General features: G+C 40.6%; 1 protein-coding gene and 1 long non-coding RNA gene across 6 annotated transcripts in view; one reads left to right on the top strand and one right to left on the bottom strand.

The window, feature by feature from the left end:
- The window catches only part of SCAF11 (SR-related CTD associated factor 11), an 80,347-nt gene extending 69,736 nt beyond the window's left edge, over positions 1-10,611 (bottom strand). For 4 of the 5 annotated variants that reach the window (XM_057556068.1, XM_007179227.2, XM_007179226.2 and 1 more), the window contains exon 1: positions 10,354-10,611. The gene's annotated coding sequence lies outside the window, so the exon portion shown is untranslated. The remainder of the gene's footprint in view (positions 1-10,353) is intronic. The other variant, XM_007179225.2, reaches the window with a different exon arrangement.
- Positions 10,612-10,932: 321 nt separating this feature from the next.
- The window catches only part of LOC130709172 (uncharacterized), a 45,441-nt gene continuing 29,309 nt past the window's right edge, over positions 10,933-27,064 (top strand). Inside the window, exons 1-2 of the long non-coding RNA XR_009009643.1 lie at positions 10,933-11,078; positions 25,699-25,786. This is a non-coding gene — a long non-coding RNA (uncharacterized LOC130709172). The remainder of the gene's footprint in view (positions 11,079-25,698; positions 25,787-27,064) is intronic.

Raw genomic sequence — 27,064 nt, 5'->3', positions numbered from 1 at the left:
ATATTTAGGAATATTTAAGAAACTACTTTTTCTCCTCTAAAGTCCTTTTAAAAAGTATATGATTATTGAAAGCAAAAATTGCATAATTGTCTAATGGGGTTTTCATTGCATGTATATGTGTAATACATACAACAACATAAGATAAATGTCACTGGGGAATTACAGGGCTTCTGCATTTAGTTCAACCGGTAAATATGAATTCTAAGTAAATCTTCTGGCATATATATTATGATCCCTAGAGCAGTACTGTCCAACAGAAATATAATGTGAGCTGCATATATAATTTTAAATTTTCTAGTAGCCATATTTTAAAAGTTAAAACAGATAAAATCAATTTCATAAATTTTACTAATCCTATTATGTCCAAATATTAATACTGCAACATATAATCAATAAAAAATGTATTAAATGAGACATTTTATATTATTTTTGTGGTAGTAAGTCTTTTAAATCTAGTGTGTATTTTATATTTACTGCACACTTCAATTCAAACTAGGCACATTTCAAGTTGTCATGAGAAGATCTCAAGCAACCACTAAAAAATAATGCAAAGAGATGCAGCCCAAAAAAAGGGCCAAAGATAAATTTAAAGTAGAATACTAAAATATATTCACCTAGTCCAAAAAAGGCAGTAAATGGGGAACAAAGGAACATATCATATCCATAATTACATTAAATGTAAATAATCTATACCAATTAAGAGACTGTCAGATTGGATTGTTAAAAAGACTGACTTACTTGGATCCACCTTCTAGAGTAATGAACATAAAAACAAAAATAAACAAATGGGACCCAATTAAACTTAAAAGCTTTTGCACAGCAAAGGAAACCATAAACAAAACAAAAAGACAACACACAGAATGGGAGAAAATACTTGCAAAAGATGCAACCAGCAAGGGATTAATCTACAAAATATACAAACAGCTCTTGCAGCTCAATATCAAGAAAACAACCCAATCAAAAAATGGGCAGAAGATCTAAATAGACATGTCTCCGAAGACATACAGATGGCCAATTGGCACATGAAAAGATGCTCAACATCGCTAAGCATTAGAAAAATGCAAATTAAAACTACAACAACCCCACACTGGTCAGAATGCCCATCATCAAAAAGTCTACAAACAGGACAGGGTGTGGAGAAAAGGGAACCCTCCTACACTGTTGGTAGGAATGTAAATTGGTATAGCCACTATGGAGAACAGTATGAAGATTCCTTAAGACACTAAAAATAGAGCTGCCATATAATCCAGCAATCGCACCCCTGGGCACATATCCAGAGAAAACCATAATTCAAAAAGATACATGGACCCCAAAGTTCACTGCAGCACTATTTACAATAACCAAGACATAGAAGCACCTAATGTCCATTGACAGAGGAATGGATAAAGAAGATGTGGTACATGTATACAATGGAATATTGCTCAGCCATTAAAAAAGAATGAAATAATGTCATTTGCAGCAACATGGATGGACCTAGAGATTATCATACTAAGTGAATTAAGTCAGACAGAGAAAGACATATATGATATCACTTATATGTGGAATCTTAAAAAATGATACAAATGAACTTATTTACAAAACAGAAACAGACTCACAGACTCAGAAAACAAACTTATGGTTACCAAAGGGGAAGGGTTGGGGGTGGGGAAAGCACAAATTAGGAAGTTGGGGTTAACATATACAGACTACGGTATATAAAACAGATAATCAACAAAGACCTACTGTATAGCACAAGGAACTCTACTCAATACTCTGTAATAACCTATATGGGAAAAGACTCTGAAAAAGAATAGATATATGTATATGTTTAAAAAAAAAAAAAAAGCCCTAGGATGAGAATGAAAAAAAGGCAGTAAATGGGGAACAAAGGAGCATACCATATCAATAATTACATTAAATGCAAATAATCTAAATATATCAATTAAGAGATTGTCAGATTGGATTGTTAAAAAGACTGACATGCTGTCTGCAAGAAACTCACTTTATTTTCTTTTTCCAGGAAAGTAAATTTTATTGAGCTCCATGGCTGCCTTTAGGAACAGCCAGGAGGGACGCGTGACATCATGGGGGGGGGGGGGAGAGAAACTCACTTTAAACATAAGGACATAGTAAATAAAAGTACAGAAATAAAAGTATGGGAAAAAATTACATCATGCAAGTAATAATCAAAGAAAGTTGAAATGGCTACATTAATATGAAACATACTATAAACTTTTTTTAAGGGCTTGATTGAATTTGTTTCTCCTTCATGTTCTGTTTCAGTTTTATCTAATTCTGTAGCAGTTTTGGAACAATAAAGATATTTTGTTTCATGCATCTTCCTCATATTACTCATGTTTATGTCCAAGTAACTGGACATGTACAACAAACAGTTCCTAAAGAAATATGGCCTAAATCATTAAAGCTGTCCTATCTGAAGCCTTTTTATCCCCCTAATAAATTCATTCATTTATGTATTTTTGGCTGCATTGGGTCTTCGTTGCTGCGCGCGGGCTTTCTCTAGTTGTGGTGAGTGGGGGCTACTCTTCGTTGCAGTGTGCGGGCTTCTCACTGCGGTGGCTTCTCTTGTTGCGGAGCACAGGCTCTAGGCGCGCGGGCTTCAGTAGTTGTGATGCGCGGGCTTCAGTAGTTGTGGCTCGCGGGCTCTAGAGCGCAGGCTCAGGAGTTGTGGTGCATGGGCTTAGGTGCTCCGCGGCATGTGGGATCTTCCCAGACCAGGGCTCAAATCCGTGTCCCCTACATTGGCAGGTGGATTCTTAACCACTGCACCACCAGGGAAGCCCCTGAAGAAGGCTTTTCTATGATAAGGTTTTCAGGTGAATGATAGCTTACAAAATTTTAAGTTATTAATATTTTATTCCCAGTTAGAACAGTAGTTTAAAGAAACAATTTTCTTGACAGGCCATCCAGGCATACAAAATATTTATGTTAACAAATCATATATCATTTGTAAGCTGTTTCACTGATCCCAGAGAATTTTCAAAGCAATGTTGCTGTGGCTGCTCTTTTTAATGTTTATATTTCTGTTTTTGTTTACTTTAAGCTGCTAAACTACTACTATGGTTAGGGTATTGGGCCTGGCACTGGACTACAAAGATAGATTAATATACTATATCCTTTCAAAAAGTGTAAGTGCAAAAATCGGATTCAAAAGATGAACAACAAAATAGCATATGCTAAGTGCCAAATGTGAGGTACAGGTCACTTTTCAGGACTAATTTAGTCAGAAAGAATTCATTTAGAACACTAATAGAAGATACGGGCAAAGACACAATTATGGGCCAGAATGTAAAGGGACTTTAAGTCCAAGGTAGGACTTAAATTGTGTTTTGTAAAAAGTAGAGAATCACTAAGGAAAAGTCCACCTCTCTCTCACTTATCTATTTTGAGAGTAGTTTCTGAGATGTTTAAATCGGGAGTTTCGAAAATAATCCAGCAGCAGAAAGTGGGGAAAGCGAGGAAGCTATGGAAAACTAGTTAGGAAAAAATACAAACAACACTGGGGAGCAATAAAGAAGGCCTGATTAGGACTAAGCTCCCCAAGAGCAAAGGCCATGTTTCATCCCCAGACCTAACAGACACATAGATATCAACAAACCTGGAGCACAGAACTAAAGGTAGAGAGAATGCCTACTTTTTATCAGGAAATGAACTGAATACTCTGGCACACCTTTGCACATTTAACCCTCAAAACACATACCACAGTACATTCTAAATTAAACCACCACCAAGATTCAATACTAGAACACTGCTAAAAAGGCTTGAAAATCACTCACTAAACAGAGCTAACTTAAGGGGATGAAAGATAGAGATGGAGTTAGCTGCTATTACCACTGGACTCAGGTAAATGTTACTTAAAATTAAAATAGGTGAGGAAACTGGGACATTGATTAAGTCACCTAGGAAAGGTGACAATCAGTAGTATATGGGACAATCAGCATTCAAAGCCAGGTCTGATTGACTCCAAAACCTACATACAAAAGAACTCAACTAATTTTTACCTTACTGCTAAAATTACATTAAGAAGACTCTCTCAAAAGTACATCTGAGAACTCTAAGGTAAAAGGAAAAATAAGGAGAAAGATCAGTCTTATCACTAAGAGATGTGAGAATCTCAAGGGGGGTTAAATTAAAAGTTGAGAATATATCTGGTCATTAATTTTCACTATAACTTTTGGTGTAATAATCTTTTGTAAAAACAAGTAAGTATAATCCTTAAAAGAACATGTCTGTATGCTGCTATTCTTCCTGGATGTGTTGGAACCCAACTCTGTGACCAAGGTGTCCTCATGAGGGATGGTGAAAGAACCCAGAGTGAGGTACTAGAACTCAAGCAGAATGGCAAGATGCTCTGCATGAGGTATAAGAGAAGCCTGGAATGAGGAATGCATCCTGGCACAAGGTGTCAGAGCCAAAGTAGAGTGAAAATGTTATGCAAGACGGGGGAGAAAGCAGCAGTGGCAATGGGAAACTGGCTACATACCGGGGATTGATGATGTAAGTAAAAACACTAAGGATGATAATGGGAGCTAGGCTATTCCTTTTAAGAGAAAGGAGTTATAAATTTTGAGAAGGAGAAAACTAAAGCAAACACTGTGTATTGAAATTGGAGAAACTGGTACCAACTCATGGTTTTTTACATATAGATGGAGACATAAATACAGCGCTCAAATCTTGGTTTCTAAACTCCTTTCTCCACTAAAAGAAACCACTCCTTGGAGAAATGGTTGATTCCAGGGCTGTGGCAAGGAAAGTTTAAGGTGAGCCTGGAACATTTTCTTGTGTCAAAAAGTAAGGAAGTGCTCAAAGCAAGTCAAAAGAACACAGAAACTAGCTTGAAGGGGCTTTCACTGGCCAAAGCTGGGACAATTTGAGAATCAACAAATAGCAAGTTTGATAAGGAATGGGCTTAATATAGTCTCAAAATACTTCCCCACAAAGTACTTATTAATTACTAAGACAGGAAAAAAACTTGCCAGTGAAGAAGCTTGGGAGACTTCACCTTAATTAAGAGATCAAAGTGCACATCATCAGTAAGAGGACAAATAGACACTGTATTATGCCATCTGACAGGATGCCATGAGAAAACAGTATCATCACTGTGATACTCCTACCAAAAAATGCACAGTCTGAATCCAATCATGAAGAAATATCAGGCAAATCCAAATCGAGAGAAATTTTACAACAAAACTGACCTGTAATCTTTCCAAGTGTCAAGGTCATGAAAATCAATAAAAGGCTAAGGAATTGTTCTAGGTTGAAGGACATTACAATTCAATGAATGCAACACAAAATTCTGAACTGGATCATTTTGTTATAGAGGAAATTACCATGAAAACTGGCAAAACTTGGATGAGGTTTGAGGGTTATATGGTAGTAATATAGCAAGGTTAATTTCCTAATTTTAATATTGTTTATGTAACAGAAAGAAAGTCCTTGTCCTTGTTTGGGGTGATGAGACTGCATCTGCAACTTACTCTCAAATAGCTTTGGGGGAAAAGTTCTTTGCATTGCACTTGCAACTTTTCTGACAGTTTGAGATTGTTTAAAAAAAAAAAAAAGGAAAAGAAGATTACTTATATTCATTTACAGCATCTAAAACTAGAATATAAGCAAAACAGTACTCCTTTCAAATGAGGAATATGTGTTTCCATCTCTTCTTATAATAAGAAAAGACTGCTTTATTATTCATGGGATTCTTTTGATCTATATCTGCACTGTCCAACACAGTACCACTATTCTGTTCCCCGACTGCACTGGCTATATTTCAAGTGTTCAACAGCCACTATCTACTACAGTTACTATCAGCTACTATATTGGGCAGCAGAGATACAGAACACTTCCATCATCACAGGAAGTTCTACTACTAGACAACACTGATGCAGAGTTTGGGAGGTCAACTGACATAGCAACTAACAAAAGGCCAAAGAGTCAGATGGACTTGGGTATAGATTCTTAGCAAGTGCTCTGACACTTAGCAAGTCATCTTACTTCTTAACTTCTCCAGAGCCTCAGACTCCTTTCTGTAAAATGGATTAAATACAACCAATACTGCAAGGCTGCTGAAAAGATCAAATGAAAATTCATGCAAAATGTCTAGAACAGAGTGTTTGGCACACAGTAAATATCTGATAAACATGAAGTCTCTTCTGTAATGTGAGTAGATAATTTCTTAATCTTTGATCCCAGTACTTTTAGACCTAGTTACGCAATTACCGGAGCATCGGTTTAAAAATAAGCTTACTATCCTGCTTGTTCAAAAGCCCAATGGGGCTTCCCTGGTGGCGCAGTGGTTGAGAATCTGCCTGCCAATGCAGGGGACAAGGGTTCGAGCCCTGGTCTGGGAAGATCCCACATGCCGCGGAGCAACTGGGCCCGTGAGCCACAAGTACTGACCCTGCGCGTCTGGAGCCTGTGCTCCGCAACAAGAGAGGCCGTGATAGTGAGAGGCCCACGCACCGCGATGAAGAGTGGCCCCCGCTTGCCGCAACTAGAGAAAGCCCTCACACAGAAACGAAGACCCAACACAGCCATAAATAAATAAATAAATAAATAAAGCCCAATGAGCTCCATGTTGTTAAACGTAAACAAAAACTTTTTTTTTTTTTTTTTTTTTGGCCGCACCACGCAGCTTGTGGGACTTTAGTTCCCAGGCCAGGGATCGAACCCGGGCCCTCAGCAGTGAGAGTGTGGAGGGCTAACCACTGGACCACCAGGGGATTCCCCAAAGAAAAATCTTTCAGCTCTCACCTTATTCAACTCTCATCATCACTTGACTCTAGTCTCCCCTTGAAATACTCTCTTCCTTTGGTTTCTGTAATACCACACTCACCTCCTCTCTGACCTTCGCAGTATTCTTTGGGAGCTCACATTCCTCCAACAAACTTTTTTCTTTTTTTTTTTTTTTTTTAATGTTAGAGGCCACTGTGATTCCATTTTAGCAGCTCTTTTTTCCAAGTTATATCAGCAGTTTATGCAAAAGAATGAGACTTGCATAGTCTCAAGTTTCAAACCACACTTACTATTTTTAATGTTTTCTAGCTGAAAGCACGTTAATTCATTACGTATTTGTTAAGTATCTACTGTAAGTCAGACATTGTTCAGTGTTTGGGGACAAAACAGTGACCCAAACTGACAAACCCCATTCTCATAGAACTTGCATTTGAGTAAAGAAAAAAACATAATAAACTTAAGTTAGTAAATTCTACAGTATTTTGGAAAGTGTTAAGTGCTATGGAGAAAAATCTGGCTTAAAAAGGGCTAAGAAATGTGGGAGGAGGGCCTGTGTTTTACGGAGTATTCAAAGAACATCTCAATAGTAGAATAGAAAGAGTGAAGTAATGAAGTCAGAGAGGATGAAGAGACTCAAAAGGCTCAGAGCCTGGGAGACCATAATAAGGATTATGGATTTTACTACGACTGAGAAGGGAAGCCATTTGAGAAGAGAAGTGACATGATCTGATATATTTTATCAGGATCACTCTGGCTGTTGAGTGTCAAAGATTCTAGGTGAAGAAAGGTCATGGTGAAACCTTCTAGGACATTATTTTGTGAGCGATGACAATGCTGTTTTTACATTTTATATTGAACTTTTATGTGCTTAAGTACTAGGAATTACAAAGCCACAGCTTTAAATAAGAAAAGCGAGGACCACAACAATGCAAAGATGAGTCTTGGGAACAGCAATAAAATGATAAAGGGTATTTTAACTCTAGGCTCTAGTCAGTGTTACTAAAAGTTAGCACTCGGATGCAAGATAAGATACAAAGCTATTAACTTACTCTTCAGGATAGAGGATACAATTAAGATTATTTCACTGGGGCTTCCCTGGTGGCGCAGTGGTTAAGCATCCGCCTGCCAATGCAGGGGATGTGGGTTTGAGCCCTGGTCTGGGAAGATCCCACATGCTGCGGAGCAACTAAGCCCGTGTGCCACAACTACTGAGCCCGCGTGCCACAACTACTGAAGCCTGTGCGCCTAGAGCCCGTGCCCCGCAACAAGAGAAGCCACCGCACTGAGAAGCCCGCGCACCGCAATGAAGAGTAGCCCCTGCTCGCCACAACTAGAGAAAGCCTGTGAGCAGCAATGAAAACCCAACTCAGCCAAAAATAAAATAAATTAATTTTTTTAAAAAAATTATTTCACTGGGCAAGGTAAGTCAAGATCCAATTTACATCACTAAAAGACAAGCGTAAATGATGGCAGAGCTTACTAAAAGGAAGTTACAATGAAAATTATTCTAGGGCTGACTATTACTTTTATGCCTGCCACTCTCCTTAGTAAGGTTTTACAGCTATTTCTCACTGATGAAAACTAAAAAAAATAAAAGTTCAGTATTAGATAGATGAGTAGGATAATTCTGCACTCTCTTATTACTAAAAGATGCTACTGATGAATCAACATCATGTAACAACACTGATTCATCCTATCTCTGATTAACAGCACAGCTTTTAAAGAAAACTGTTTAAAGTATTGGTTAGTGCCCAAAGGATTATGGGGAAGCTGAATGATCTCTGAAAAGTTTCAATCTTAACCCAAGGACCCCGTTACCACTGCCTAAAGGCATACAAAAAAATTTCCCTTAAAAATTTCTCCATGACATATATTTCAGGCAGCATATTTAGGAACAATTTTCCATTTTCTTCCACAGTTCTTTTCCCCCTTAACATAGTGAAGAGTGTCTTTACAGCATGAATACACTTAGAGTAAGGAGACATCCAAATCTTACCCAGCCAAAAACTTAAGATGTACTCAAATTCTCAGGCAAAAAGGTCACTATCTGAATGTAAAAGGGAATGATTATTACTGTACTTGCAAGCACCAAAAAATAATACAGCGAAAAAATGCAGTTACAATAAGAATTGCTAATTTTTTTTAAAAAACCTTCATATTGCATAAACAAAACACAAAGTAAATTCAGATTATCTTTGATAGGATAGTATAAGACAAAAGAAATCCAAAGACAGTTTCATTTCTTCTGCCCAGTAAGTTAAACAACAAAAACAAAAGTCCCACAAATTTTTTACTGAAGCTCTTAGCCAAGAGCAAAAAAAGTGAAATGATTAAGCCAACTGCCAAAGAAACAGGAAATAGAAAGCAACAGTCTGGAAAAAGACTTGATTACATATCAAAATTTTAATACCAATAAAACACAAAAACCACCAGTTATTTAAGAATGTACTTCAATATCTTGCTACTGAGGTAAGTAGTCATATACGTATGAATTAGCTTCTCTTTTAAAACGAAAAAAATGCATCTATTAAACATGCTCTTTCCAATATTCAGTGAATTTCCCAAATTGGGAAAATTTTATAACAGTATCTACTAGCCAAAGCATTACATTAAAAACGTTTTGGTCAGTTTTGCCTAAAAATCTCAGTTCACTAGTAGTATGACAAAGATGTCAAAATGCAATCCAAAATGAATGAAAAACGCTCACCTCGTAGACACTTTAGGTAATGCGGTACAGAAATACTTTGAGGATATTTTAAAATTCCGCATTCGAGTCTGAATGTTTTAATCAACTACTCTAAATCAGGCGCTTACTTTTAGAACCATTTTTCAAAATGGGGAGCAGGGGGAGCACGACGGCCAGCCATCTCTAAGATTTGACTTTAATAGTTCAAAATTCCTAGTATCTGAGGAGGGGCGACTGGTGCAGCTAAGTTTAGATCTCCCGGCCCTTTTGTTGTCAGTCCAGGAAATCGGTTTAAAAATCGGCGGTGGGAGAAGAGTTTGAAATTCAGGGCATGGGGTAACGCGGATGCTCAGAAGGGCCGGCACTTCCCTAGTCGCGCACTCCGAGAGGTCACGGCGCAGTAAAGTTTGGTTTCACAAGCGGGCTTGGACGCTATTGACAAAAGCAAAGTCTCCCAAGTCAAGCGGGCGCGGGGGTCAGGGAGCGCCCGGAAGCCCAGCAGGACACGTTTCCCCGGAGGGAGGGGGTGGACGTGTGGCGACCCTGTAGCTGAGCCTCTAGCCTCAACCCACTCCCCCAAGACCCCCGGGCGGGTACGGGCTGCGCCGGCGGAGGCGGCGGGAGGCGGGTAGGCCACAAGGAGGAAATGGGACGGGATACCGACAGCGAGGCGGCGGCGGCCGAAACGGGGCCGCCCTCGTGGGGTGGCGAGAGGGAAAGGGGGGGGCCCTCCTCGCCGCAGCTTTCCCCGCTTCGAGAAGCGGCTTCAACTTTCCTCCGTACGCAGAACGCCGCCTGGGCCGCGCGGATTCCGAAACTTTGTCCGCCCTCCCGTCGCCCCGGGCCCGCTCACCGGCTCTGCGCCGGCCCGTAACCCCCACCCCGCCCCGACAGCTGCCCGCGCCCGTCCACCCCCAGGGTCGGCCCGTGTTTACCTCAGACTGAGATCGAGGCGCTGGCTCCGGCGGCGGCGGCCCCACTGCAGGTCCCTAGGTCCCCGTCACGCCGCCGCCAAGTTCCCCAACATGGACTCCTTCGTCCGCTTTGAGGTGTTCCGGGGGCCGCTGGGGCGCCGGCTCTGCTGCCTGGGGCGGGTGGCGGCAGCGGACCCGGGCTGCGCGGCTCCGCGCGGCTTGCGCCACCGCTGCTCCCCCTCCCCCCACCTCGTCTGGCCTCCTCCCTCCCCGCTCCGCGCGTCCTCTTCCCCCTCACCCCCAGCTCCGCTCCTATCCACTCAGCCGCGCCACCACAGGTCGGCGCGCTACGGTGACGCCAGCGGCGGCGGCGGCGGCGGGACCCTCCGCGCTTTCTCTACTCGCTTGCTCTGGCCCTGCGTGCACGGCTGCAGCGCTCAACCGGACCGCAAGGGGGCGCTGGCAAACCACCGTTTGCGACAGAGGAACGTGACGGGCGGAGTCACGTCACGCGGCCTGCGAGCAAGAGGGAGGACGGTAGCGAGTGGCCCGGGCTTCTGGGAAACATCCTCAGAGCCTCAGCTCTCCTCCCAAGCCTCGGGTCCTGCGCATGCGCCGTGCGTAGCACGCTGGAGTCCGCCCTGCTTTGGCGGCTGTACGGGGTAAACTGCTGAAGACAATGAAGAAGGGTCTTGGGGACCGGGACGTGAGGCGGTTTGCGCGGCATTTGCTATTCTATCTTTATGGTAATCTGATATTGAAAAGAGTGTTGATATGTTGTTTGGCGGTGTATTGAATTTTCACCCAGCAGCGTTGCCCTCCTGAATTACATCTTGCGAGGAGGCTGAAGTGGCCATAACTTGTAAGCCCACCTCTTTCTTCCCTCCGGGTGGGCATTTGTAAAAGGCCTTGGAGAGGTTTCCCACGTGACTCATCAAGCCTAGGCATATCCCCGTGTCTTAATTCCCACAACAAAAAAATTAAACTTGATCCGGATCCACTTGATGGTTAGATAGTGGCATGCGATGATTCATTCAAGAATATGTCGGAGCGTGCGATACTGAACGTTCGTGCCATTGTCAGTTCCTTCTCCGTCGGGTCGTCAAATCTTTTCTTTTACCTCAAAAATACCTTTCACGCTGTTTTTTAAAGTCACTGACTCTTTAACCTTATAGTTTCTCTTCCGGACAATTTCTTCACGCTCCTGACTACTCTTCCTGCCGTCGGTGTCTACCCCTCTTCTACCAGCGGGTCCTTGCAGTCCCTACCCACCCCCCACCCCGCCCACGTCGTTGTCCAGCCAGCAGCCCCGAGTGATGAAGCTCTGCCCCCGGGCCACCCCGCAGACTTGGCTCACCCAAGTCTCAGTCACATCCAACCTTGCCGCTCGCACCTTTTCGGGTCGTCTGCCCCTTCCTCCCTTTCCGTGCGCGTTGCGCTCTTCTAGCCACGCTGAACCCTGCCTGGGATGACTTTCCTCCCCACTTTCTCGGGACCCCGCCGACTGGGTACCTCCCTGCTGCACTCGCCCAGGCTAGGCTGGCTGCCGTGCCCCCTCCTCCTTTCTCTGACAACCCCATCCTGTTAAGCGTGTTTGGTCTGCTCAGTGTCTGCCTCACACAGTGAGCGCTGGGAACAATGCCGTAACACTTTCCGAACAACAGCTCCTGGCACAGCGCCTGTCCCTCAGTTAGGACTTGGTAAATAATTGCGGGAGGAGTATATAGGAATATATGAATGGCAGCCTTGTCTGTTTCTATTTCAAAGTCTTGGGAGTTTTACAATGTATAGTTTTGGATATGAGCTTTGGGAATTTAGATGGGCTCTACTGTGTTTGGGATATTTGAAGGAACAATGACATAGAGGAGTTTATAACAGTAAATTATAAAGAATGTGATAGAAGATGACTAAGACAATCACTGAAAACTTTGTTTCAAGAATTATGTGATGTAACCAGATCAACAAGCACTGTTATGAGCCATCCGACTGAATGAAGAGTGTAGCTTTGTTACATATATATGCACATCCTCACCCAGGAGAATCCAACCTCTAGGAGTAAAACTCCAGATAGAGACTTCTGGTACAACGTTCTTCTTTTATGTAAAAACTTATGTAAAAATCTCTTTACATATTTGTTTTGGGGGAAATGTTCTCTCATAAAAATTAATCAAAGGTCAAATGATAGCATTTGCCAAAGAGAAAACTATAATTTTTATTTTTTATTAAGAAAAAAACTTTTCCATATCTTTATTGGAGTATAAATGCTTTACAAAGTTGTGTTAGTTTCTGCTGTATGACAAAGTGAATCAGCTATATGTGTACATATATCCCCATATCCCCTCCCTCTTGTGTCTCCCTCCCACCCTCCCTATCCCGTCCTTCTAGGTTGTCACAAAATATCGAGTTGATCTCCTTGTGCTATGCAGCAGCTTCCCACTAGCTATCTATTTTACATTTGGTAGTGTATATGTGTCAATGCTACGCTCTTACTTCATCCCAGCTTCCCCTTCCCTCTCCCCCTGCCCCCATGCCCTCAAGTCTGTTCTCTGTGTCTGCGTCTTCTTTCCTGCCCTGCCACTAGGTTCATCAGAACTGCTTTTTAAAATTCCTTATATATGTGTTAGCATATGGTATTCGTTTTTCTCTTTCTGACTTACTTCACTCTGTATGACAGATTCTAGGTCCATCCACCTCACTACAAATAACTCAATTTCATTCCTTTTTATGGCTGAGTAATAGTCCACTGTACATATGTGCCACATCTTCTTTATCCATTCATCTGTTGATGGACACTTAGGTTGTTTCCATGTCCTGGCTATTGTAAATAGAGCTGCAATGAGCATGTGGTACATGACTCTTTTTGAATTATGGTTTTCTCAGGGTATATGCCCAGTAGTGGGATTGCTGGGTCATATGGTAGTTCTATTTTTAGTTTTTTAAGGAACCTCCATACTTTTCTCCATAGTGGCTGTATCACTTTACATTCCCACCAACAGTGCAGGAGGGTTCCCTTTTCTCCACACCCTCTCCAGCATTTACTGTTTCTAGATTTTTTGATGATTGCCATTCTGACCGGTGTGAGGTGATACCTCATTGTGGTTTTGATTTGCATTTCTCTAATGATTAGTAATGTTGAACATCCTTTCATGTGTTTGTTGGCAATCTGTATACCTTCTTTGGAGAAATTTCTGTTTAGGTCTTCTGCCCATTTTTGGATTGGGTTGTTTGTTTTTTTGATATTGAGCTGCATGAGCTGCTTTGTATATTTTGGAGATTTTTTTGTCAGTTGCTTCATTTGCAAATATCTTCTACCATTCTGAGGATTGTCTTTTCATCTTGTTTATGGTTTCCTTTGCTGTGCAAAAGCTTTTAAGTTTCATTAGGTCCCATTTGTTTATTTTTGTTTTTATTTCCCTTACTCTAGGAGGTGGGTCAAAAAGGATCTTGCTGTGATTTATGTTATAGAGTGTTCTGCCTATGTTTTCCTCTAAGAGTTTGATAGTGTCTGGCCTTACATTTAGGTCTTTAATCCATTTTGAGTTTATTTTTGTGTATGGTGTTAGGGTATGTTCTAATTTCATTCTTTTACACATATCTGTCCATTTTTCCTAGCACCACTTATTGAAGAGGCTGTCTTTTCTCCATTGTATATTCTTGCCTCCTTTATCAAAGATAAGGTGACCATATGTGCATGGGTTTATCTCTGGGCTTTCTATCCTGTTCCATTGATCTGTATTTCTGTTTTTGTGCCAGTACCATACTGTCTTGATTACTGTAGTTTTGTAGTATGGTCTGAAGTCAGGGAGCTTGATTCCTCCAGCTCCGTTTTTCTTTCTTCAGATTGCTTTGGCTATTCAGGGTCTTTTGTATTTCCATACAGATTGTAAAATTTCTTGTTCTAGTTCTGTGAAAAATGCCATTGGTAATTTGATAGGGATTGCATTGAACCTGTAGATTGCTTTGGGTAGTATAGTCATTTTCACAATATTGATTCTTCCAATCCAAGAACATGGTATATCTCTCCATCTGTTTGTGTCATCTTTGATTTCTTTCATCAGTGTCTTATAGTTTTCTGAGTACAGGTCTTTTACCTCCTTAGGTAGGTTTATTCCTAGGTATTTGATTCTTTTTGTTGCAATGGTGAATGGGATTGTTTCCTTAATTTCTCTTTCTGATCTTTCATTGTTAGTGTATAGGAATGCAAGAGATTTCGGTGCATTAATTTTGTATCCTGCAACCTTACCAAATTCATTGATTAGTTCTAGTAGTCTTCTGGTGGCACCTTTAGGATTTTCTATATATAGTATCATGTCATCTGCAAACAGTGACAGTTTTACTTCTTCTTTTCCTATTTGGATTCCTTTTATTTCTTTTTCTTCTCTAATTGCTATGGCTAGGACTTCCAGTACTATGTTGAATAATAATGGTGAGTGGACATCCTTGTCTTGTTCCTGATCTTAGAGGAAATGCTTTCAGTTTTTCACCATTGAGAATGATGTTTGCTGTGGGTTTGTCGTATATGGCTTTTATTATGTTGAGGTAGGTTCCCTCTATGCCCACTTTCTGGAGGGTTTTTATCATAAATGGGTGTTGAATTTTGTCAAAAGCTTTTTCTGCATCTATTGAGATGATCATATAGTTTTTATTCTTTAATTTGTTAATGTGGTGTATCACATTGATTGTTTTGTGTATATTGAAGAATCCTTGCATCCCTGGGATAAATCCCACTTGATCATGGTGTATGATTTTTTTAATATGTTGTTGGATTCTGTTTGCTAGTATTTTGTTGGGGATTTTTGCATCTATGTTCATCAGTGATATTGGTCTATAATTTTCTTTTTTTGTTATATCTTTGTATGGTTTTGGTATCAGGGTGATGGTGGCCTCGTAGAACAAGTTTGGGAGTGTTCCTCCCTCCACAATTTTTAAATTGACAATAACAATATACCATTTCAGCAAAGCTAAACAACACAAATCTTTTGATATATTTATTCACTGGCAGATAGTAAAATTTTCACTTTTTTACAGTTGGCCACCTAGTTATTATGAGAGCATGTTTTAAGAGAAAAACACTCTTGTGCTAATGTGCTAGTGGTTTTTACTTTCGTGTGCAAATAGAAAAGAGGATGATGGTTTATGATAGACCATCTCTTGCATCCCCAGGCAAAAGACCATATGTATTTCTGTACATGCAGTATTCTCCTAATAATGTTTGCATGATGAAGATGTATTATTCTCTCTATTGTTTCAGTATTTTTTATTTACAATATAATAAAGAGATACTGAGTTTTAAATAAATAAAAGATGAACTATAAAATGTAGGAGTAAAGATTGATATACCAACCACCACTGTCAAAATTTTAGATTTTATTACAACCGTAAAATACACAAATGATATGCATCATAAAACAAACTTCAACTGATTGTCCAATTGGAATGTTGCACTTTACCCAGCACTTAACATATCAAACCTGTCATGCAGCAATGGAAACCTATATTAGCATCTTTAGAAATGAAAGGTAATCAGTGTATCATTTTTGACAGAGCTTTATCAGAGATAACAGCTATCATTAATTTAACTCTTCAGAATTCAATACAAAATAAAAATCAAATCAAGAGGGCTAATTAATCAGGTATAAAGACACTTGGTTACATGGGGAACGTGGTTCTAATATAGACTGTCACTTAAGACCTTTGCAGTTTTGAACAAATTGTCTAATTTTTCTGGTCCTCAGTTTCCATATCTATTCCAATGGAAGTTTTTAGTTTAATGATCTCTGTGGCATTTTTATAACAGAAGTGTATGAATTCAAAGGATGTACAGTTTAAGACTCTTACAAGCAAAACATGACCAAATATACAGTATCTTTGTAAGAAATGAAAAATGCATGCTAAGTTAGTTTACAGGAATTTTTTTTAAAAGCCAGTGGTTTATTCTTGTTTTCACAACTGTGAAGAATTTTAATCAGGATGATACTGATTATTGTCCAGTTGTCTTCTGTGTGGAATTAAATTTATTTCAGCAACAATCAATTGGGTCTCTACTATCTGGAGGGTGCTGTGAGGTGGTTATAGATAAATGAACAGTGTGTCAGAGACAGTTTAGCGGGTACAGATAAGTACAAAAACTAAGGAAGAATATAAATGACCTAATAGGAATAAAAAGAAAGTGCTGGGTCGGGGCAGGGATTGTCAAATAAGGGAGAGAATACAACAAGGACCAAGGACAATTTCATGAAAGAGCAAATCTAAACAAAATATAGTCAGACATTATTCCAAATCTGAAGACTTCAGTTTCTGTCAGGTTAGTCTCCAATTCCCCACAGCACCTCCTCCACTCTTTTACCACTCTCTTCAGGTCTCACCCTACAATCACTCCCACTGAGCCCCTCAACCTTGAACCCAGCAGAAGATCTTATCACCGTCTTTATAGGAAATAACTTCCTCAACTTCTTTCCCTGTACCTACCAAGTCTGTCTGTAACTGTCTATATACACACACACTTGTTTTCCTCCATCACAGAGGAAGAACTATCTCTTCTCTCGATTAAGGCTTAGGTTTCTACTGGTGCTGTAAATCCATTTATTCCAGACTTTAAGGTTTACAGGCCATTACCATTTCTAACAGTTTGGGAACTGACATAGGACTGTTAACTTTGTAATGCTGACAAATAACAGTCCTCCCATCTCTTTAACATCATGATTTCCTAAAAGAAATGTATTTGCAACACCAAAAGACTAAATTTTTATGAACTACACTTTTTTTGCATTTTCCTGTGGAACAGTGAAGCCATCAGCCTTGGTACACTTGGGACTCTGCTCTGAAACAGATCCCCTGGGGGCCTACTCCACAGGTTACTCTGTCTTCACATTTTCAATCTCTTCTCTACTGTAGATTAATTTATCTCTTCTCTCTAAATCTAAAAATAGTGTACATTTTTTTTAAATTTAATTTTTATTTATTTATTTACTTGGTTATGTTGGGTCTTCGTTGCTGCATGTGGGCTTTCTCTAGTTGCATCGAGCGGGGGCTACTCTTTGTTGCAGTGTGTGGGCTTCTCTTTGCAGTGGTTTCTCTTGTTGTGGAGCTTGGGCTTTAGGCACACGGGCTTCAGTAGTTGTGGCACGTGGGCTCAGTAGTTGTGGCTCGTGGGCTCTAGAGCGCAGGCTCAGTAATTGTGGCGCATGGGCTTAGTTGCTCTGCGGTATGTTGGGTCTTCCCGTACCAGGGATCGAACCCGTGTCCCCTGCATTGGCAGGCAGATTCTTAACTACTGCACCGCCAGGGAAGTCCCTGGTGTACATTTTAAGACACTTCCTCATTTTACTTTCCATTCACTTTTTTTTTTAATTAATTAATTTATTTATTTATTTATTTTTGGCTGTGTTGGGTCTTCGTTTCTGTGCCAGGGCTTTCTCTAGTTGTGGCGAGCGGGGGCCACTCTTCATCGCGGTGCACGGACCTCTCACTATCGCGGCCTCTCTTGTTGTGGAGCACAGGCTCCAGACGCGCAGGCTCAGTAATTGTGGCTCAGGGGCCCAGTTGCTTTGCGGCATGTGGGATCTTCCCAGACCAGGGCTCAAACCCGTATCCCCTGCATTGGCAGGCGGATTCTCAACCACTGCACCACCAGGGAAGCCGCCATTCACTTTTTTAAAGGTAATAAATATTCATTTCAATAATTCAAGCAACACGGAAGTATATAAAGTATACTCAGAAGTATATAAAGAAAAAGATGGTATAAAAAGAAAAAGATAGTCCTAGATAAAATCAATGTTAAAAGATTGATGTTTCTCTCCATACTTTTTCCAAGACACACATACATATAAATAAAGGTTTTGATTTTTATTTTTACAAGTAATGCATCACATCATATATATTTTTCTGCAACTTCCTTTTTTTACTCAACAGTTTACAATGGGTACTCTTATCTAGCTCATTTTTTTAACTAGCTGCACAATATTATGTAGTATTCATGTACTGTTTTTGAAACCATTCCTTTATTGATAGATAATGCAGATTTGTCCGGATTTTGTGCCATTATAAACAATGCTGGAGTAAGTATCCTTTGCATGTATCTTTTTTTTTTTAAGGTTTATTATTTATTTATTTATTTTATTTATTTTTGGTTGCATCGGGTCTTAGTTGCGGCGCACAGGATCTTCATTGCAGTGCGCGGGCTTCCCTCTAGTTGTGGCATGAGGGTTTTCTCTTCTCTAGTTGTGGCGTGCGGGTTCCAGAGCACATGGGCTCTGTAGTTTGCGGCACGCGAGCTCTAGTGAGGCACCCAAGCTCAGTAGTTGTGGCGCGCAGGCTTAGTTGCCCCGCGGCATATGGGATCTTAGTTCCCTGACCAGGGATCGAACCCACGTCCCCTGCATTGGAAGGCAGATTCTTAACCACTGGACCACCAGTGAAGTCCCAGAAGGATCCACTTCTAGGTTCACTCAGGTTGTTGTCAGAATTCAGCTCCTTGAAGCTGCAGGACTGAGGGCTCTCGTTTCTTCCTGGCTATTGAAGGGCCACTGTTTTCAGCTCCTAGAGCTGCCCAGTTCCTGGCCCTGTGGGACTCACCAACATGGCTGTTTTCAAGACTCACCTGTGGAAAGAGTAAAGGAAGCAGGATGGGGCAGAGGAAGAAGTTAAATTGTGATGCAGTGTAACAAAGGCCTCAGCCATTCCTACATGGAGCTCTGAAGACTATATTCTACCTCAATGACCAATCATTTTGACTAAAACCTGAAAGGCAAGGTGGCTCTCTTGAGCCAGGGGTAAGTTCTGGAGAAGGATTCAGTTGAAAGCTATCAGCCTCCAACAATTCCAACAGCTGGTAGAATGACTTCTTCAGTCCTGGATTGGGAGATCTCTGCACCAGGATATTCATGCCTGTCCACCCATTTACATATAATAAGCTCTAGGAACAACTCTTCAAAAATTCTGTTGGGTCTTTACTCCTGGAGAAACTTACTAGAAAAGAGTTGGTGGGATTAACAACAGCCCTTGAGGCTGCTCTTGGGGCCTTAATTGAAGCTGATCATCTTCCACTGCCACTCTTTGTAGATTCCTCTCACTCTCTGCTGGTCTAGGTAGCTTACGTAGTGCAGTGACCCAGACCCTCTTCACTAAGGGGCCTGACACCTTCATCACCAGGTCCTTTTCTAGTTGTGGCTGCTGTACCTGTCCATGTACCATGTAAATTAGGCAAGTGAAAACCAAGACACAGATGGATAACCTAAGTATCAAACATATTCTTTCTTATCCCTATTGCCTAACAGCTGCCTAATGAAGATCGAGGTCAATTATCCTTGCCTGCTGGTTTCTTGGAATGATGAGCCAGAAGTGACCAGGCAGTAGCTGGGGTTTAGTAGGACTCTTCCTGTGTCCCCTAGTGGAAGCATTTCCCCTCTGGAGGCCAAAACCTCTTGCCTCTGGGGAAAGAAGGTTAAAAATTCCCCAGATGGATCACTGGGAACCAGTATACAGAGGTACTCCCATTTCCACCCTTTAGCCAATGGATTCACATACTCTCCCTACTGGGAACCCTGTACCATATGATGAATATCAATTTAGAGTGTACCTTGAGTCCTGGAGGGTGGTGCCTCTCCTCCCAAGGTATTCTTTGCAAGCTAACACCTCATCTGAATCTTCGACAGGTCATTCCAGTGCTCTCTCAGTCAGCAGTTTGTCTAGGTGGTGGTGTATGTGAAAGGATCAGTGGAGCCCATGGTCATGTGCCCACTGCTGCACCAACACCTAGGTCAGTAGATCAGACACTTTAAACCCTCAGTGGTACTTGCTAAGACCCTTCAGGCAGGAGGTCTAAGTCAGAATATGTTTAAATTCCAGTCAAAATAGATTGATACCACTTGCAGGAATGAGTAGGTCCAGTGTAGGGAATGGGTCCAACTTGCCACCAAGTAGCTGGTAGGTTTTCTAAAGGGATGGTACCATATTGGGAGCCAAGCATTGGTCTCTGTTGCTGGCAGGTTGGATATTTGACAGTGGCAGGAGGTAGATAAGCCTCAGTAAATGGGAGCCCATGCCATTGGGCCCATGTATAACCTCCATTCCTGCCCCCATTCTTATCACATGCTTGTTGGACCAACACTAGTGTAGCTAACAGCAGAGCCTGACTGACGTCATCTGGACAAGTCATTGTTTCTAGTGGTTGTTTAGTGCCTCTTCTGTGATGAATGCTCTCTGTTGGGCATTAACAAGTGAAACAAAGATCTTCACATTTCATACCCACTTTTATAGCCTCAGCCACCTGTCTCTTTTCCCAGACCTCTTTATCCCCCTTCCCCATCCTTCTCCCTTATCTGTTTTTTTGTCTCATGAGTTAGGGGGGCAAGGGCTGGATCCCATCAGATACCTTCAGGTAGTCCAGGGCTGGGCCTCACACTTGGTCTTGAGTGGCAAAGTACTTCACACAGTTCTTCCAACAGAAGCAGGGAGGGGCCTGGAAATGTTAAGGGCCCATATGTTGTAGGAACCTCAGGACAAGTTGGTGTTTATACATTTGTGGAAGAAGACCAGGTACTGCAACTTGCTTCTGTAGAAATTACCAGAAGTGTGGATGCCCTCACAGCATATGACCACCACTTTCCTGCCTGGGAGTAACTACTTAGCTACAATGATTGCCTGGAGACCAGGAGATGGCCTCAGCTATTCAAGTACCAGGACGTGCTCCTCCACTTCCTTTGGCAGCTGTCTGGGAAAAGCCAGAAACTATTCTACAAAAGGTATATAAATCTCCACTGCAAATGATGTGCTGTCACTTGAGAACCCTAGGGATCTGTGTTGTTTTTCTCCCATTGGGGCTTACCATAAACTTAAATGTTTACACAGACAGGAAACATCAAATATACAAATTTATAAGCAAAAAAATCCTTACAAATCTCATTATTAGGGACAATTCCTGTCAAATCATCAACATCCTGATGAGCCTCTTTTTAGACCTTTCTATACGTATTCACATAAATAAAACATCCTATGTAATTACTGTTTTACAATCTGCTTTTTGATTCAACAGTTTGTCAATGAATCTAGATCTACATCATTCCTGTGTTTGGCTATATCATAAATTATTTAACCAGTTAAATAATAGTTAACTAGGTGGTACTGCCCTCTAGAGTATGTTTTGTGTCTAGAGTGTTTACATATTGAAATATGTATTATTTTGTTACAAATTACTTTCCTTTTATTTCTTTTTTATATAATAATTAGGTATATTTTGTTGTAGGTATCTATGACTTTCATTTCAGGACTGTAAAGGGAGTATTATAAAATATTTATTCTAAGAAGGGGAATGAATTGGCTAGGGTTGAGAAGCTTTGCTTGTAGATGGACATTGAGCATTTCCAATGTTCAATATTACGAAAGCTCTGATCAACATCTTTATGCCTTCATCCTTTGGAGTGGGTTTGCTGTATTAAAGGGTATGCATGTTTAAAATTTTGACACACTGCACCAATTTACCCACATACCAACAGGGCATGAGAGTGCCAGTTTCCTCATATACTCACCAACAGCAATGTAATCTTTTATTTTTTTAAGACAATCAGATGTTTTTATTTATTTATTTATTTATGACTGTGTTGGGTCTTCGTTTCTGTGTGAGGGCTTTCTCTAGTTGTGGCAAGTGGGGTCCCCTCTTCATCGCAGTGCGCGGGCCTCTCACTATCACGGCCTCTCCCGCTGTGGAGCACAGGCTCCAGACGCGCAGGCTCAGTAATTGTGGCTCACAGGCCCAGTTGCTCCGTGGCATGTGGGATCCTCCCAGACCAGGGCTCGAACCCGTGTCCCCTGCATTGGCAGGCAGATTCTCAACCACTGCGCCACCAGGGAAGCCCAGCAATGTAATCTTAATGTCTATGGAGGTAGCTCTTCCCATAAGAGGTAGATAAAATTTTCTTAAAACTTGTATTTTATGTCCTGGGGTAAATCTAGAGTCCCCCAACCCCTTTTCTGAAAGTTCCAGGAATGTACTTTATTCCTAATCACTTCTGGGTTTAATTTCTGACTTCAGTTGATTTCTCTTTCTCTTCTGTTTTTTTGGTTTTTTGTTTGTTTTTTAATTAAATCTGTAGGGCTTCCCTGGTGGCACAGTGATTAAGAATCCACCTGCCAATGCAGGGGACATGGGTTAGAGCCCTGGTCCGGGAAGGTCCCGTATGCCACGGAGCAACTAAGCCTGTGCGCCACAACTACTGAGCCTGTGGTCTAGAGCCCACAAACCACAAATACTGAGCCTGCACGCTACAACTACTGAAGCCTGCACACCCAGAGCCCGTGCCCCAAAACAAGAGAAGCCACCGCAGTGAGAAGCCCATGCACAGCAACGAAGAGCAGCCCCCGCTTGCCGCAACTAGAGAAAGCCCGCGCGCAGCAACAAAGATCAAACGCAGCCAAAAACAAATAAATAAATAACTTTATGAAAAAAACATAACATCTATATTGAGATATACTTCACACACCATACAATTCACCCATTTAAAGTATGCAATACAGTGATTTGTGGGTATATTCACAGAGTTATGCAACCATCACCACAGTCAATTTTAGAACATTGTTTTCAACACCCTCCTTCCCCAAATCCCATACCCGTTGGCAGTCATTCCCCATCTCCCACCCCAATCCTCCAGCCTTAGCAGCTACTAATCTACTTTCTGCCTCTATGAATTTGACTATTCTGGACATTTCACATAAATGGAATCATAAAATATGTGGGTTTTCGTGATTGGCTTCTTTCACTTAGCATAATGTTTCCAGAATTCATTCATGTTGTAGCATGGAGGAGTACTACATTTTTTTAAAAAAAGTATTATTTATGTATTTTTATTGTTGAATAATATTTTGTTGTATGGATATACCACGTTTTATGTATCTCTTCATCAATTGATAGCCCTTTTGGTTGTATCCACTTTTTGGCTATTATGAATGATGTTGTTATGAATATTCATGCACAGGTTTTAGTGTGGCAAATGTTTTTATTTCCCTTGGATTTATACCTAGGAGTAAAATTGCTGGGTCATGTGGTAAGTATGTTTAACCTTTTGAGGAGCTGCCAAACTCTTTTCCAAAGCAGCTGCACCACTTTATATTCCCATCAGCAGTGTACAAGGGTTCCGATTTCTCCACACTCAACAACACTTGTAATTTTCTGTGTTTTTGATTATAGCCATTCTATTGAGTGTGAATTTGTATCTCATTGTGATTTTAATTTGCCATTCCCTGATAGCTAATGATGTTGAACATCTTTTCATGTGTTTGTTGGCCATCTGTGTATCTACTTTGGAGAAGTGTATATTCAGATCATTTGCCCGTTTTTAGTTGGGCTATTTGTCTTTTAACTATTGAGTTCTAATAATTCTTTATATATTCTAGATGCAAGTCCCATGTCAGATATATGCTTTGCAAATATATTCTCCCATTCTGTGGATTGTCTTCACTTTCTTGACGGTGTCCTTTGAAGCGCAAATGTTTTTAATTTTGATAGTGTCCAAATTTATTTCTTTTTTCTGTTTTCCTTTTTTTTTTTTTTTTGGCCATGCCACACAGCTTGCAGGATCTTGGTTCCCCGACCAGGGATTGAACCCAGACCCTGTCAGTGAAAGCAGCGAGTCCTAACCACTGGACCGTCAGGGAATTCCCTCCATTTTTTTCTTTTGTTGTTTGTGCTTTGGTGTCTTATCAAAGAAACCATTGCCTAATTCAAGGTCACAAAGATTTATGCATATATTTTCCTCCAAGAGTTTAATAGTTTTAGCTCATACATTTAGGTCTTTGATCTGTTAATTTTTGTATGTATATATGTATAAATTTTGAGTTTATGCAGCTTCAGTCTTTTGCATGTGGATATCAATTTGTTCTAACATCACTTACTGAAAAGACTTCCTTTCCCCATTAGATTGTCAAGCATCTTTATTAAAAATTAATTGACTATACATGTGAAGGTTTATTTTTAGACTCTCAATTCTATTCTGTTGATTTATATGTCTCCTCTTGTGCCAGCTGATCTTATGTCTTGATTACTATACCTTTGTAGTAAGTTTTGAAATTGGGAAGTATGGGTTCTTCAACTTTGTTCTTCTTTTTCAAGATTGTTTCAGCTAATCTGGGTCCCTTGAATTTTCTTATGAATTTTAGGATCAGCTTATCAATTTAGGTAAAAAAAAAAAGGCAGCTGGAATCTTGATAATGATCAGGTTGAATCTATAGATCAATTTGGGAAGTATTGCCATCTTAACAACATTAAGACTTAACATTAATTCTTCTAATCTAACACATGGGATGCCTTTCCATTTATTTAAGTCTCCTTTCATTTCTTTCAACAGCGTTTTATAGTTTCCAGTGAATAGGTTTTGTGGGGTTTTGGTTAAGTTTATATTTTATTTTTTTTGATGCTATTGCAAGCGGAATTGTTTTCTTACTTTCATTTCAGATTGTTCATTGCAAGTGTATGTAAATACAGTTGACTTTTGTGTATTGATCTTACATCCTGCAACCTTGCTTAACACATTTATTAGTTCTCATAGTTTTTGAGCGGATTCCTTTGGATTTTCTATATGCAAGATTATGTCATCTGCAAATAGAAAGTTTTACTTCTCCCTTTACAATCTGGATGCCTTTTATTTCTTCTTCATGCCTAGTTGCCCTTGTACAATACTGAATAAAAGCAGTGAGAACAGACATCCTTTCTTGTTCTTAATCTCAGGGGTAAAGCGTTCAGTCTTTCATCATTAAGTATGATGTTAACTGTGGGTTTTCACTGAAGTCTTTCATCAGGTTGATGAAGTTCCTTTATATTCTTAGTTTGTTTAATGTTTTTATCATGAAGGGGTGTTGGATTTTGTCAAATGCTCTTTCTGCATCTGTTGAAACAATCATGCCATTTTTGTCCTTTGTTCTAGTGATTCTGGTGCATTACATTAATTGATTTTTCTCATATTAACCACTTTGCATTTCTGGGATAAATTCCACTTGGTTATGGTGTACAATTCTTTTTATATATAGCTGCATTCAATTTGTTAGTTCACCTCTGTCTTTTGCAATTGATTCTTCATCAATGTCCAGCTCTTAGCCCAAATATGGGGCATGGCTACTTCTCCTTGGTTTTCCTCCAAATACTGCTGTAGTGATCATTTCTCATTTACCTGGTACCTGAAGTCTGAACTTCTTGTGAGTGTTGGTAAGGAGAAAAATCCATTTCTCACTGCAGGAATTAAAGCAGTTCACTTCTGCAACCTCCTTTGGTTCTAGGACAGGGGCATACGATCAATCAGACACACGTTAGTTTGTATATAATTTGAGATCTAATGCCACTAAAAGTAAGGTAAAACTCTCTCTCTCTCTCTCTCTCCACAGTGATAAGTGTTTCCCTACCAGAACCAGGCTTCAGGCATGATTTGGGTGTTTTTTCCAGGCCTAGTTCTCTAGCCCTTCTAGTGCTTCGGTAAGCTGCCCCAAATTTTTTTAAATAAACCCTTTTTTGCTTAACTCAGCCAGAGTCCACTTTTATTAATGGCAACTAATACCCTTGTCAGATAAAGGCAAGACATTAATGTTACTTAACTTATACTGCTAATTCAGGAGATGATGTCAGAGACTCATCAAAGAACCATAGAGCAAATAATTTAGAATTGAATATTTGGCTTCCCTTTTAAAAAAAAAGAACCTTGGCCATTTCTCCCAACACAAGCTCCAGCCTTCTGTAAGGAGCTTTACCCCATTCTCTTTATTTTTTCTTCTCCCTGCCCCATCCCCAAATCCCTGTTTATTTCTTAAGTAGAATGACTTATCTAATTCTCTTTACTTTGCCAATCCCAAATAATTTACCAAGATCTTTTCACAGTAAGTCTCCTACATACGAACTTTAAAGTTGCAAATTTCCAAAGACGCGAACATGTGTTCTCATGTCCAATCACGTGTTCACGTGTCTGGCGTACATTGTCACGTGCATGCATCCTCTACGAGTGGTTGTGCTTTTGTGTACTTTACAGTATTGTATAGAGTACAGTAGTACAGTATCTTTATTTCAAGCCCAGGAGGTCTGGAAGCAAGTGTAAAAGCAGCAGTGATGTAGCTGGTACTGCTAAGAAGCGCCAGCTGTTGTACTGTACTACTGTACTTTTCAAGGTACTGTACTGTAAGATTAAAAATGTTTTCTTTATTTTTTGTGTTTGTTTTTTTTTTAATTAATTTATTTATTTGGCTGTGTCGGGTCTTCGTTACTGTGTGAGGGCTTTCTCTAGTTGCGGCGAGCGGGGGCCACTCTTCATCGCGGTGCGCAGGCCTCTCACTATCGCGGCCTCTCCTGTTGCGGAGCACAAGCTCCAGACGCGCAGGCTCAGTAGTTGTGGCTCACGGGCCCAGTTGCTCCGTGGCATGTGGAATCTCCCCAGACCAGGGCTCGAACCCTTGTCCCCTGCATTGGCAGGCAGATTCTCAACCACTGAGCCACCAGGGAAGCCCTGTGTTTGTTTTTTAATGTATTATTTGTGTGAAAAATATTTTAAGCCTATTACAGTACAATACTATATAGTCGATTGTGTTAGTTGGGTACCTATGCTAACTTTGTTGGACTTGCAAATGCACTCTCGGAATGGAACTTGTTCATATGTAGGGGACTTACTGCAAAGGCAGCTCTTTCCCTAAAACAAACTAGTCACATATTTTTTTTTCATTCCACCATGCTAGATATTCCCTGTTGTTTTGTCATAACCAATCTGAC

Source organism: Balaenoptera acutorostrata, chromosome 11 (assembly GCF_949987535.1).
Source record: "Balaenoptera acutorostrata chromosome 11, mBalAcu1.1, whole genome shotgun sequence".
Lineage (NCBI taxonomy): Eukaryota > Metazoa > Chordata > Mammalia > Artiodactyla > Balaenopteridae > Balaenoptera > Balaenoptera acutorostrata.
Note: the sequence above shows the minus strand (reverse complement) of the source record. Positions and strands in the feature narration are given on the sequence as shown.